This window comes from Cryptomeria japonica, unplaced genomic scaffold, assembly GCF_030272615.1.
Source record: "Cryptomeria japonica unplaced genomic scaffold, Sugi_1.0 HiC_scaffold_929, whole genome shotgun sequence".
Taxonomy (NCBI): domain Eukaryota; kingdom Viridiplantae; phylum Streptophyta; class Pinopsida; order Cupressales; family Cupressaceae; genus Cryptomeria; species Cryptomeria japonica.
The window spans coordinates 37,501-50,064 of record NW_026729631.1 but is presented as its reverse complement, the minus strand read 5'-3'; the positions used below and the strand labels follow the sequence as shown (position 1 = coordinate 50,064).

At 58.9% G+C, this 12,564-nt stretch overlaps 1 non-coding gene across 1 annotated transcript; it reads right to left on the bottom strand.

The window, feature by feature from the left end:
- Positions 1–929: 929 nt before the first annotated feature.
- Positions 930–1,048, bottom strand: LOC131872971 (5S ribosomal RNA). The gene has a single exon (XR_009371023.1). It is a non-coding gene; the product is annotated as a 5S ribosomal RNA (ribosomal RNA).
- Between the last annotated feature and the right edge of the window lie 11,516 nt (positions 1,049–12,564).

Here is a 12,564-nt window from a genome sequence, read left to right as displayed (position 1 = left end):
GCACCTTTTGTGCGCTCCAAGGTGCGCACGAAGTCGGAGCTCGGTTTGCCCCGGGTGCGCACCTTCGCCAGGGTGCGCACCTTGATGCGCACGCCTTGGCTGGGCTGCGCACCTTGGTGGGCGCCATGGTGCGCACCTTTCGTGCGCTCCAAGGTGCGCACGAAGTCGGAGCTCGGTTTGCCCCGGGTGCGCACCTTGGTGGGCGCCATGGTGCACTCCGAGGTGCCCAAGATTGGTGCGCACCAAGGAGCGCTCCGAAGTGCGCTCCAAGGTGCGCGCGAAGTCGAAAGTTGGGTTAATTGTCCGGTTTGCCTCGGGTGCGCACCTTGCGTGCACCTTCGCCAGGGTGGGCGCCTTGGTGCGCACACCTTGGCTGGGCTGCGCACACCTTGGCACCCGCGTTTCCTTCATTTTAAATTTTTTTTTTTTACAATCTCTCAAGTGGGAAATTCTATAATCTCAACTTTTTTTGCCTTTTCAGGAAACTTTTGAATGGAGCGCATCATTGGTGCGCTCCGAAGTGTGCTCCAAAGCTCTCTCCAGCTGCGTGCACCTGCCCCGGCCGCGCACCCGGCCCCGCCCAGCTTCGCTCACCTGTCCCGGGCGTCTGGTGCGGAACCTTAGAGTAAGAAACATCACCGTGCACCTTGGCCAACGTGCGCGACTCGACCGAGCGCGCACTGGCCGAGGTGCACACCGATTTCACCTGGGTGCGCGCGCAGCACCTCGGGCGCACCGGGGTGCGCGCACAACGCCCGGGTTGCACCGTGGCCTGTGTGCTCGGGGCGCCTCGGGTGCGCGCTCGGTGTCGCCCCCGCGCGCGCGGTAGTGCGGGCAGCGCACCCCGGCCCGGCCCGGCCCCGACGAGAACGCAAACGGGCAAAAGGTTTATTCAAATAGCATTGCGACGCCCGGCGAAAAACTAAAAAAGGGTGCAACACCGGGACTTCCCGGGAGGTCACCCATCCCAGTACTACTCCGGCCCAAGCGCGCTTAACTGCGGAGTTCTGATGGGATCCGGTGCACTAATGCTGGTATGATCGCACCCGTTATGAGCTTGTCGCAGTGTGTACTTAGCAAACCGCGACCCACGTGCGAATCCACCCCGGCCACCCACCCCCGTCGAGGTGCACACCCTCCCTCGCGAAGTGCGCCCCGTTCGCCAAGTGTGAGCCCTGCCCGGGTGCGCGCACCTTGCTAGGGCGTCGGGTGTGCACCCGGCCCGGCCTACGTGCGTGCACCTGGAGGGGGCGTCGTGTGCGTGCAGTGTCCCGTCTGCAACGCGGTGCCCACACACCACCTCGGGCGCAACGACCTGCGCTCACATGTGGGCCGAGTGCACCTTGGTGCATGTTCGGGGCGCCTCGGGTGCACGCTCGATCTTGCCCCGGTGCACCAAGGCGCTCGGTTTGCCCCGGGTGCGCACTTGGTGCAAGGTGGGCACCCAAAATAGGGATCAAGCACCAAAACACAAGTTTCGGGATGCAAAATGGGACCCAAGGACCACAAATGCGTTCCAAGACCCATGATGGGTCCACGAGAACAAAAATGTGTTCCGAGACTTAATAAACAAATATTGGGTTTTAGGAGAAGAAACATGCTCTGATGCCCAAAACGAGAATCGACCCCGAAAAGGCCACAGGCCAAAAGTGGGATGCGAGACAAAAAAAAATGGGACCCGAGGACCAAAATTGGGTTCCCAGGTCGAAGACAGGGCAACCGGACAAGAAACGACCTCTAAGGCTCGAAATGAGTCCCGACGACTAAAACTTGACAAGAAGCACCCATCAGGCACCCAACTCGACACCCATGGGATGCCGACCCACCCGGGCTTCCACCTAGCACACCTTGGCACCCACCCACCCTCGCACCCAACCTCGCACCCAACTTAGCACCTTTGAACCCACATTGGCACTCACCCTGACCCTGGCACCTTGGAACCCACATTGGCACTCACCTTGACCCTGGCACCCACCTTTGCACTCACCTTGGGACCCACCCTGGCTCCCACCTCGGCACCCACCCAGACACCCACCTTGGTTCCTTGGCACCCACCTTGGATCCTTGGCACCCACCCCGACACCCACCTTGGCACGCAACTTGGCTACTTGCCACCCACCTTGGCTCCTTGACGCCCACCCCGACAACCACCCCGTGACCTACCCTGGCTAGGGTTGGTGCACACCCACCCTGGTGCCCACCTTGGCACCCACCCTATGACCCACCTTGGCACGCACCTTAGTACCCACCCCGTTACCCACCCTAGGACCCACCCCGTGACCCACCTTGGCCAGGGTGGGTGCACCCACCCTGGTGCCCACCTTGGCACCCACCCATCCTAGCACCCAGCCTGTGACCGGGCTTGGAACCCAACCTTGCACCCGCACCCGTCTTGGCCAGTGTGGGTGCGCACCCATCCTGGCACCCACGTTGTGACACACCCTTTAACCCACGCACCCTAGCACCCACGTTGGCACCCACCTTGGAACCCAACCTAGCAACTTGGCACCCACCCCGTGACCCACCTTGGCATCCACCATAGCAGTCGCCGACTTGGCACCCACCTCGGCACCCACCTTGACACTTGTGGACCCACCTTGCCACTCACCCTAGCATCGACCCATCCTAGCACCCACCCTGGCACCTTTGCACCCTAGCACTCACCCATCCTAGCACCTAACCTGTGACCCACCTTGACACTCACCCTCGCACCCACCTTGGAACCCAACCTAGCACCCACCCACCCTGACACCAACCCTAGCACCTACCCACCCTTGCACCCACCCTGTGACCCATCTTGGCACCCACCCATCCTACCACTCAACCTATCACCCACCTTCTCACCCACCTTGGCATCCACCTTAGCACCCACCCACACTGGCACCTTGGCACCCACCTCGGGCAAGGTGGGTGCACACCCACCCTGGCACCCAATTTAGAACCCACCGAGCATGTTACCCACCTTGGCACCCACATTGCAGCCCACCCTAGTACCCACCCTATGACCCACATTGGCATCCACACCCTAGCACCCAGGCACCTCGACACCCGCCTTGACACCCACCCTAGCACTGAACCTGTGACCCACCTTGGAACTCACCCTAGAACCCACCCACCCTGTGAACCACCTTGGCATCCACCTTAGCACCCACCCACCTTGGCACCCACTCTAGCACTCACCCATCCTAACACCCAACTTGTTACCCACCTTGGCACCCGCCCTCGCGTCCACCTTGAAACCCACCCTAGCACCCACCCACGCAGGAGCCCACCTTGGCACCCAACCTAACACCCACGCATCCTGGCACCCAACTTGTGACCCACCTTGGAACCCACCCTAGTACCCACCTTTGAACCCACTATATCACCAACCCACCTTGGCACCCACCCTATGACCCTCTTTGGAATCCACCCTAGCACGCACCCACCCTGGCACCCACCATGGAGCGCACCCTAGCACCCACCCACCTCGGCACGCACCTCAACACCCACCTTGGTGTGCGCACTGCGCCAACCTCTCAAAGACCCTATGTGGTGCGCTCCAAAGTGTACACCTTTGGTGCGCTCCAAGGTGCGCACCTTTGGTGCACACCGAGGTGCACACCAAAGTGTGCACCGAGGTGAGCACCAAAGTGCACTCCAGGGTGCACACCAAGGCGTGCACCTTTGGTGCGGTCAATGCAAACGAATTCGGAAGTTGGGGTCGATGTCCTAATCGCTGCTGCAGACTACACGTATGAGAATCGGACAAATAGCTTTATATAGGGGAGGTGTTGCGTTTGATGGGTCGACTCCCCTGGTTGTGTGCACTGCACCAACTTCAAAGACCCTGTCTTGTTTAAGAAGTCAAAAGTTGGGGTGGATGTCCTAATCATTGCTGCAGTCTACGCATGTATGAGAATCAGACAAATAGCTTATATAGGGGAGGTGTTGCATTCGGTGGGTTGACTCCCCTGGTTGTGCGCACTGCGCCAACCTCAAAGACCCCGCATAGCAGAAGAAGTCGGAAGTCGGATTTTGGTGAGCACCAAGGCGTGCACCTTTGGTGCGGTCAACGCAGACGAATTCAGAAGTTGGGGTGGATGTCCTAATCGTTGTTGCAGGCTACACATGTATGAGAATCAGACAAATAGCTTATATAGGGGAGGTGTTGGGTTTGATGGGTCAACTCCCTTGGTTGTGCGCATTACGCCAACCTCAAAGACCTTGTTTTCGTTAAGAAGTCAAAAGTTGGGGTCAATGTCCTAATGGCTCCTGCAGGCTACACATGTATGAGAATCGGACAAATAGCTTATATAGGGGAGGTGTTGGGTTTGATGGGTCGACTCCCCTGGTTGTGCGCATTACGTCAACCTCAAAGACCTTGTTTTCGTTAAGAAGTCAAAAGTTGGGGTCGATGTCCTAATTGCTCCTGTAGACTACACATGTATGAGAATCAGACAAATAGCTTATATAGGGGAGGTGTTGGGTTTGATGGGTTGACTCCCCTAGTTGTTCGCATTACACCAACCTCAAAGACCTTGTTTTCGTTTAGAAGCCGAAAGTTGGGGTCGATGTCCTAATTGCTCCTGCAGGCTACGCATGTATGAGAATCAGACAAATAGCTTATATAGGGGAGGTGTTGGGTTTGATGGGTCGACTCCCCTGGTTGTGCGCATTGCGCCAACCTCAAAGACCCTGCATTGCGGATGAAGTCGAAAGTCAGAGTTTGGTGTGCTACAAGGTGTGGTCGAAGGTGCTCACCTAGGTGTGCACCTTTGGAGCACAGGAAAAGTGCCCTCCAAAAGTGCGCACCTTTGGAGTGCACAAAAGTGCCCTCCAAAAGTGCGCACCTTTGGAGCGCAGAAAAGTGCCCTCCAAAAAGTGCCCTCCAAAAGTGCGCACCTTTGGAGCGCAGAAAAGTGCCCTCCAAAAAGTGCCCTCCAAAAGTGCGCACCTTTGGAGCGCAGAAAAGTGCCCTCCAAAAAGTGCCCTCCAAAAGTGCGCACCTTTGGAGCGCAGAAAAGTGCCCTCCAAAAAGTGCCCTCCAAAAGTGCGCACCTTTGGAGCGCAGAAAAGTGCCCTCCAAAAAGTGCCCTCCAAAAGTGCGCACCTTTGGAGCGCAGAAAAGTGCCCTCCAAAAAGTGCCCTCCAAAAGTGCGCACCTTTGGAGCGCAGAAAAGTGCCCTCCAAAAAGTGCCCTCCAAAAGTGCGCACCTTTGGAGCGCAGAAAAGTGCCCTCCAAAAAGTGCCCTCCAAAAGTGCGCACCTTTGGAGCGCAGAAAAGTGCCCTCCAAAAAGTGCCCTCCAAAAGTGCGCACCTTTGGAGCGCAGAAAAGTGCCCTCCAAAAAGTGCCCTCCAAAAGTGCGCACCTTTGGAGCGCAGAAAAGTGCCCTCCAAAAGTGCGCACTTTTGGTGCGCACCAAGGCGCTGGTTCGGTCGTTGCAGGCGAGTTCGGAAGTTGGGGTCGATGTCCTGAGCGGAGGTGCAAACTACACAGGTGTCGGAATCGGACAAATAGCTTATATAGGGGAGGTGTATGCTTCGATGGGTCGACTCCCCAGGTTGAGCGCACCGCGCCAACCTCAAAGACCCTACGGTATGGATGAAGTCGGAAGTTGGGTCCGATGACCGATTCGATTAGTAGGTATGCTCATGAGGTCGGAATTTGGGTCCGATGACCTGCCATGTGCAGGAAGGCGAATGTTGACACTGTGCGTTGCAAGGTGCACACCAAGGCGCTGGTGCGGTCTTTTTAGTCGAGTTCGGAAGTTGGGGTCGATGTCCTGATCGGAGGTGCAAGCTACACAGGTGTGGGAATCGGACAAATAGCTTATATAGGGGAGGTGTATGCTTCGTTGGGTCGACTCCCCGGGTTGAGCGCACCGCGCCAACCTCAAAGACCCTACGGTATGGATGAAGTCGGAAGTTGGGTCCGATGACCGATTCGATATGTAGGCATACTCGCGAGGTCGGAATTTGGGTCCGATGACCTGCCACGTGCAGGAAGGCGAATGTTGGCACTGTGCGTTGCAAGGTGCGCACCAAGGCGCTGGTTCGGTCGTTGGAGGCGAGTTCGGAAGTTGGGGTCGATGTCTTGATCGGAGGTGCAAACTACACAGGTGTGGGAATCGGACAAATAGCTTATATAGGGGAGGTGTATGCTTCGTTGGGTCGACTCCCCGGGTTGAGCGCACCGCGCCAACCTCAAAGACCCTACGGTATGGATGAAGTCGGAAGTTGGGTCCGATGACCGATTCGATATGTAGGCATACTCGCGAGGTCGGAATTTGGGTCCGATGACCTGCCATGTGCAGGAAGGCGAATGTTGGGACTGTGCGTCGCAAGGTGCGCACCAAGGCGCTGGTGCCGTCGTTGCAGTCGAGTTCGGAAGTTGGGGTCGATGTCCTGGTCAGAGGTGCAAACTACACAGGTGTGGGAATCGGACAAATAGCTTATATAGGGGAGGTGTATGCTTCGATGGGTCGACTCCCTGGGTTGAGCGCACCGCGCCAACCTCAAAGACCCTACAGTATGGATGAAGTCGGAAGTTGGGTCCGATGACCGATTCGATACGTAGGCATATTGGCGAGGTCTGAATTTGTGTCCGATGACCTGCCATGCGCAGGAAGGCGGAATTTGGGTCCGATGACCGAGTTGATGGCGTGCCATGCGCAGAAAGGCGGAATTTGGGTCCGATGACCGAGTTGATGTTGATGGCCCGCCATGCACAGGAAGGCGGAATTTGGGTCCGATGACCGATTTGAAGGCGTGCCATACGCAAAAAGGCGGAGTTTGGGTCCGATGACCGAGTTGATATTGATGGCCCGCCATGCGCAGGAAGGCGGAATTTGGGTCCGATGACCTGACATACGCATGGAGTCCGACTCGGGGGCCGATGTTCGATTCGATGACTTGCATTGTGGGTAAAGTCGGAAGTTGTGGTCTTTGACCCGATTCGATGACCAGACTTCGGCTGCTTGAGAATCGGACAAATAACTTATATAGGGGAGGTAGTGTTCTCGAGCATCCTCCCCCCGTGCCCGTTTATGTCGATTGATGCTGGTGCTCGACTGGTTGGAGCGCTCGGATGCAAAAATCTTGCACCAGGATTTATCGATTGTGATGGACACGGCAAGTCTCCTGATTGCTATGCAGGAGCTCATCGTGAATCTCTATGCGGCCTTGGTATGGACTCGACCTGCGGAATGGTTCGGCAATGGTAGTCGCTCCAACACGTCCTTGCAATGGCCACAGAGGTGATTCGACTAGAGCTCCAGTCTAGCTTTTGGGTTGCTTGGCGGACTGGTATAGCCGCGATCGAGTTCCGGCCATGAACGTTTTAGATAGCTCTTGGGCTTTCTGGGACGGAAGTCGGAAGTTTGGGCTGTTGTCCGATTTGATGACCATTCTTCGGATGTGTGAGAATCGGACAAATAACTTATATAGGGGACTGTGTTGTCTCACGCAGCCCCCTCCGTGCCCCTCTATCTCGACCGATGTTGGTGCTTGAAAGGGTTGGGATCGCTCGGATTTATAAACGTGCACCACCATTTGTCGAGTGTGAGGGACGCGGCAGGTCTCCTAAATGCTATGCGGGCGCTCTCTGAGAATCTCTATCCGGCCTCGACACAGACTAGTCTTGCTGAATGGTTTGGCACTGGTAGTCGATCCAACACGTCGTTGTTGTGGCCGCCTAGGCGATTCGATTCGAGCCCCCGTCTAGCTTTTGGGTTGCTTGGCGGATTTTGCCCTATCCGCAAGTGAGCTCGGTCCCTAAACGTTCGAGAAACCCGATTGCTATGCGCCGACTCTCTTTCTTGCGAGCCTCCATCTAGCTTTTGGGTCTCTACGGAACGGAAGTCGGAATCTGGGACCGTTGTTTGATTCGACGAGGCAGACTACGGTTGTGCGAGAATCGGACAAATAACTTATATAGGGGAGGTGTTGACTGGAGCATTCTCCCCCGTGCCCCTCTAACTCGACCAATGCTGGCGCTCGAACGGTGGTAGCGCTCGGATTTTCATTGAGCGCCAGCATTGGTCGATTTAGAGGGGCATGCGAGATTCCCGAATGCTATGCGAGGGCTCTAACGGAAATGTCTATTGGTTTCGGTATGGATGCAATTGCGAGTGGTTCGGCAAAGGTAGTCGTTCCGATGCGTCCATGTCGTGGCCAAATCGATAATTCGATTTGAGCCCTCGTATAGCATTTGGGTCTCTCGATGTGATTCCGCATTCCAGTCCCTTTGGGCACTGCTTGAGCCGCATCCCAGGGGGTTCCCTTCCCAATAATCTGCCTCGCAACCCGATTGCTATGCGGTGAGGCTCCTCGGCCGCCTCGGAACTATCTGTGTATCAGACGCATCGCGGGATAAGGGGTTGGCAACGGTAGTCGCCCCAAGCGCGTCCGATGCTTGGACCATTCCGAGGCGGCCCTGAAGCCTCTTCCGTCTAGCCGTTGGGTCCTTCTCGCCGCATCCCTCGCCTCGCACCCCGATTGCTATGCGGTGAGGCTCCTCGGCCGCCTCGGAACTATCTGTGTATCGGACGCGTCGCGGGATAAGGGGTTGTCACTGGTAGTCGCCCCAAGCGCGTCCGATGCTTGGACCATTCCGAGGCGGCCCTGAAGCCTCTTCCGTCTAGCCGTTGGGTCCTTCTCGCCGCATCCCTCGCCTCGCACCCCGATTGCTATGCGGTGAGGCTCCTCGGCCGCCTCGGAACTATCTGTGTATCGGACGCGTCGCGGGATAAGGGGTTGTCATTGGTAGTCGCCCCAAGCGCGTCCGATGCTTGGACCATTCCGAGGCGGCCCTGAAGCCTCTTCCGTCTAGCCGTTGGGTCCTTCTCGCCGCATCCCTCGCCTCGCACCCCGATTGCTATGCGGTGAGGCTCCTCGGCCGCCTCGGAACTATCTGTGTATCGGACGCGTCGCGGGATAAGGGGTTGTCACTGGTAGTCGCCCCAAGCGCGTCCGATGCTTGGACCATTCCGAGGCGGCCCTGAAGCCTCTTCCGTCTAGCCGTTGGGTCCTTCTCGCCGCATCCCTCGCCTCGCACCCCGATTGCTATGCGGTGAGGCTCCTCGGCCGCCTCGGAACTATCTGTGTATCGGACGCGTCGCGGGATAAGGGGTTGTCACTGGTAGTCGCCCCAAGCGCGTTCGATGCTTGGACCATTCCGAGGCGGCCCTGAAGCCTCTTCCGTCTAGCCGTTGGGTCCTTCTCGCCGCATCCCTCGCCTCGCACCCCGATTGCTATGCGGTGAGGCTCCTCGGCCGCCTTGGAACTATCTGTGTATCGGACGCGTCGCGGGATAAGGGGTTGTCACTGGTAGTCGCCCCAAGCGCGTCCGATGCTTGGACCATTCCGAGGCGGACCCGAAGCCTCTTCCGTCTAGCCGTTGGGTCCTTCTCGCCGCATCCTTCGCCTCGCACCCCGATTGCTATGCGGTGAGGCTCCTCGGCCGCCTCGGAACTATCTGTGTATCGGACGCGTCGCGGGATAAGGGGTTGTCACTGGTAGTCGCCCCAAGCGCGTCCGATGCTTGGACCATTCCGAGGCGGACCCGAAGCCTCTTCCGTCTAGCCGTTGGGTCCTTCTCGCCGCATCCCTCGCCTCGCACCCCGATTGCTATGCGGTGAGGCTCCTCGGCCGCCTTGGAACTATCTGTGTATCGGACGCGTCGCGGGATAAGGGGTTGTCACTGGTAGTCGCCCCAAGCGCGTCCGATGCTTGGACCATTCCGAGGCGGACCCGAAGCCTCTTCCGTCTAGCCGTTGGGTCCTTCTCGCCGCATCCCTCGCCTCGCACCCCGATTGCTATGCGGTGAGGCTCCTCGGCCGCCTTGGAACTATCTGTGTATCGGACGCGTCGCGGGATAAGGGGTTGTCACTGGTAGTCGCCCCAAGCGCGTCCGATGCTTGGACCATTCCGAGGCGGACCCGAAGCCTCTTCCGTCTAGCCGTTGGGTCCTTCTCGCCGCATCCCTCGCCTCGCACCCCGATTGCTATGCGGTGAGGCTCCTCGGCCGCCTTGGAACTATCTGTGTATCGGACGCGTCGCGGGATAAGGGGTTGTCACTGGTAGTCGCCCCAAGCGCGTCCGATGCTTGGACCATTCCGAGGCGGCCCCGAAGCCTCTTCCGTCTAGCCGTTGGGTCCTTCTCGCCGCATCCCTCGCCTCGCACCCCGATTGCTATGCGGTGAGGCTCCTCGGCCGCCTTGGAACTATCTGTGTATCGGACGCGTCGCGGGATAAGGGGTTGTCACTGGTAGTCGCCCCAAGCGCGTCCGATGCTTGGACCATTCCGAGGCGGCCCCGAAGCCTCTTCCGTGTAGCCGTTGGGTCCTTCTCGACGCATCCCTCGCCTCGCACCCCGATTGCTATGCGGTGAGGCTCCTCGGCCGCCTTGGAACTATCTGTGTATCGGACGCGTCGCGGGATAAGGGGTTGTCACTGGTAGTCGCCCCAAGCGCGTCCGATGCTTGGACCATTCCGAGGCGGACCTGAAGCCTCTTCCCTCTAGCCGTTGGGGCTTTCTCGCCGCATCCCTCGCCTCGCACCCTGATTGCTATGCTGTGAGGCTCCTCGGCCGCCTTGGAACTATCTGTGTATCGGACGCATCGCGGGATAAGGGGTTGGCAGTGGTAGTCGCCCCAAGCGCATCCGATGCTTGGACCATTCCGAGGCGGCCCTGCAGCCTCTTCCGTCTAGCCGTTGGGGCCATCTCGCCGCATCCCCCACCTCGCACCACGATTGCTATGCGGTGAGGCTCCTTGGCCGCCTCGGAACTATCTGTGTATCGGACGCATCGCGGGATAAGGGGTTGTCACTGGTAGTCGCCCCAAGCGCGTCCGATGCTTGGACTATTCCGAGGCGGCCCTGCAGCCTCTTCCGTCTAGCCGTTGGGGCCATCTCGCTGCATCCCCCACCTCCTCGGCCGCCTCGGAACTATCTGTGTATCGGACGCATCGCGGGATAAGGGGTTGGCAGTGGTAGTCGCCCCAAGCGCGTCCGATGCTTGGACTATTCCGAGGCAGCCCTGCAGCCTCTTCCGTCTAGCCTTTGGGGCCATCTCGCCGCATCCCTCGCCTCGCACCCCGATTGCTATGCGGTGAGGCTCCTCGGCCGCCTGGGAACTATCTTCGTATCGGACGCATCGCGGGATAAGGGGTTGTCACTGGTAGTCGCCCCAAGCGCGTCCGATGCTTGGACTATTCCGAGGCGGCCCTGTGGCCTCTTCCGTCTAGCCGTTGGGGCCATCTCGCCGCATCCCCCACCTCGCACCCCGATTGCTATGCGGTGAGGCTCTTCGGCCGCCTTGGAACTATCTTCGTATCGGACGCATCGCGGGATAAGGGGTTGTCACTGGTAGTGGCCCCAAGCGCGTCCGATGCTTGGACTATTCCGAGGCGGCCCTGCAGCCTCTTCCGTCTAGCCGTTGGGGCCATCTCGCCGCATCCCCCACCTCGCACCCCGATTGCTATGCGGTGAGGCTCCTCGGCCGCCTTGGAACTATCTTCGTATCGGACGCATCGCGGGATAAGGGGTTGTCACTGGTAGTCGCCCCAAGCGCGTCCGATGCTTGGACTATTCCGACGCGGCCCTGTGGCCTCTTCCGTCTAGCCGTTGGGGCCATCTCGCCGCATCCCCCACCTCGCACCCCGATTGCTATGCGGTGAGGCTCCTCGGCCGCCTTGGAACCATCTTCGTATCGGACGCATCGCGGGATAGGGGGCTGTCACTGGTAGTCGCCCCAAGCGTGTCCGATGCTTGGACCATTCCTAGGCGGCCCTGAAGCCTCTTCCGTCTAGCCGTTGGGGCCTTCCCGCCCCATCCCTCGCCTCGCACCCCCGATTGCTATGCGGTGAGGCTCCTCGGCCGCCTTGGAACCATCTGTGTATCGGACGCATCGCGGGATAAGGGGTTGGCACTGGCAGTCGCCCCAAGCGCGTCCGATGCTTGGACCATTCCGAGGTGGCCCTGAAGCCTCTTCCGTCTAGCCGTTGGGGCCTTCCCGCCCCATCCCTCGCCTCGCACCCCGATTGATATGCGGTGAGGCTCCTCGGCCGCCTTGGAACTATCTGTGTATCGGACGCATCGCGGGATAAGGGGTTGGCACTGGTAGTCGTCCCAATCGCATCCGATGCTTGGACCATTCCGAGGCGGCCCTGCAGCCTCTTCCGTTTAGCCGTCGGGGCCTTCCCGCCGCATCCCTCGCCTCGCATCCCGATTCCTATGCGGTGAGTCTTCTCGGCCGCCGCGGAACTATACCTGTTATTGCTACTGCATCCTTCGGCTGGTAACCTCCTCTGCCGCCTTGGAACGTTCTCTTTGTCGGACGCGTCGCGGGATAAGGGGTTGGCACTGGTAGTCGCCCCAAGCGCGCCCGATGCATAGACCGCTCCGAGTCGACCTTGCTTTCAGCCTCTCACATGCATAGACCTCTCTGAGTCGACCCTGCAGCCTCTCACGTTTAGCCTTTGGAATCTCGCCTCACAACATGATTGCTATCCTTGATGCATCCCTTGCCTCGAGCCCTGATTGCTTTCTTGGCTGCATCCCTCCTCTCCTCACAGCCCGGT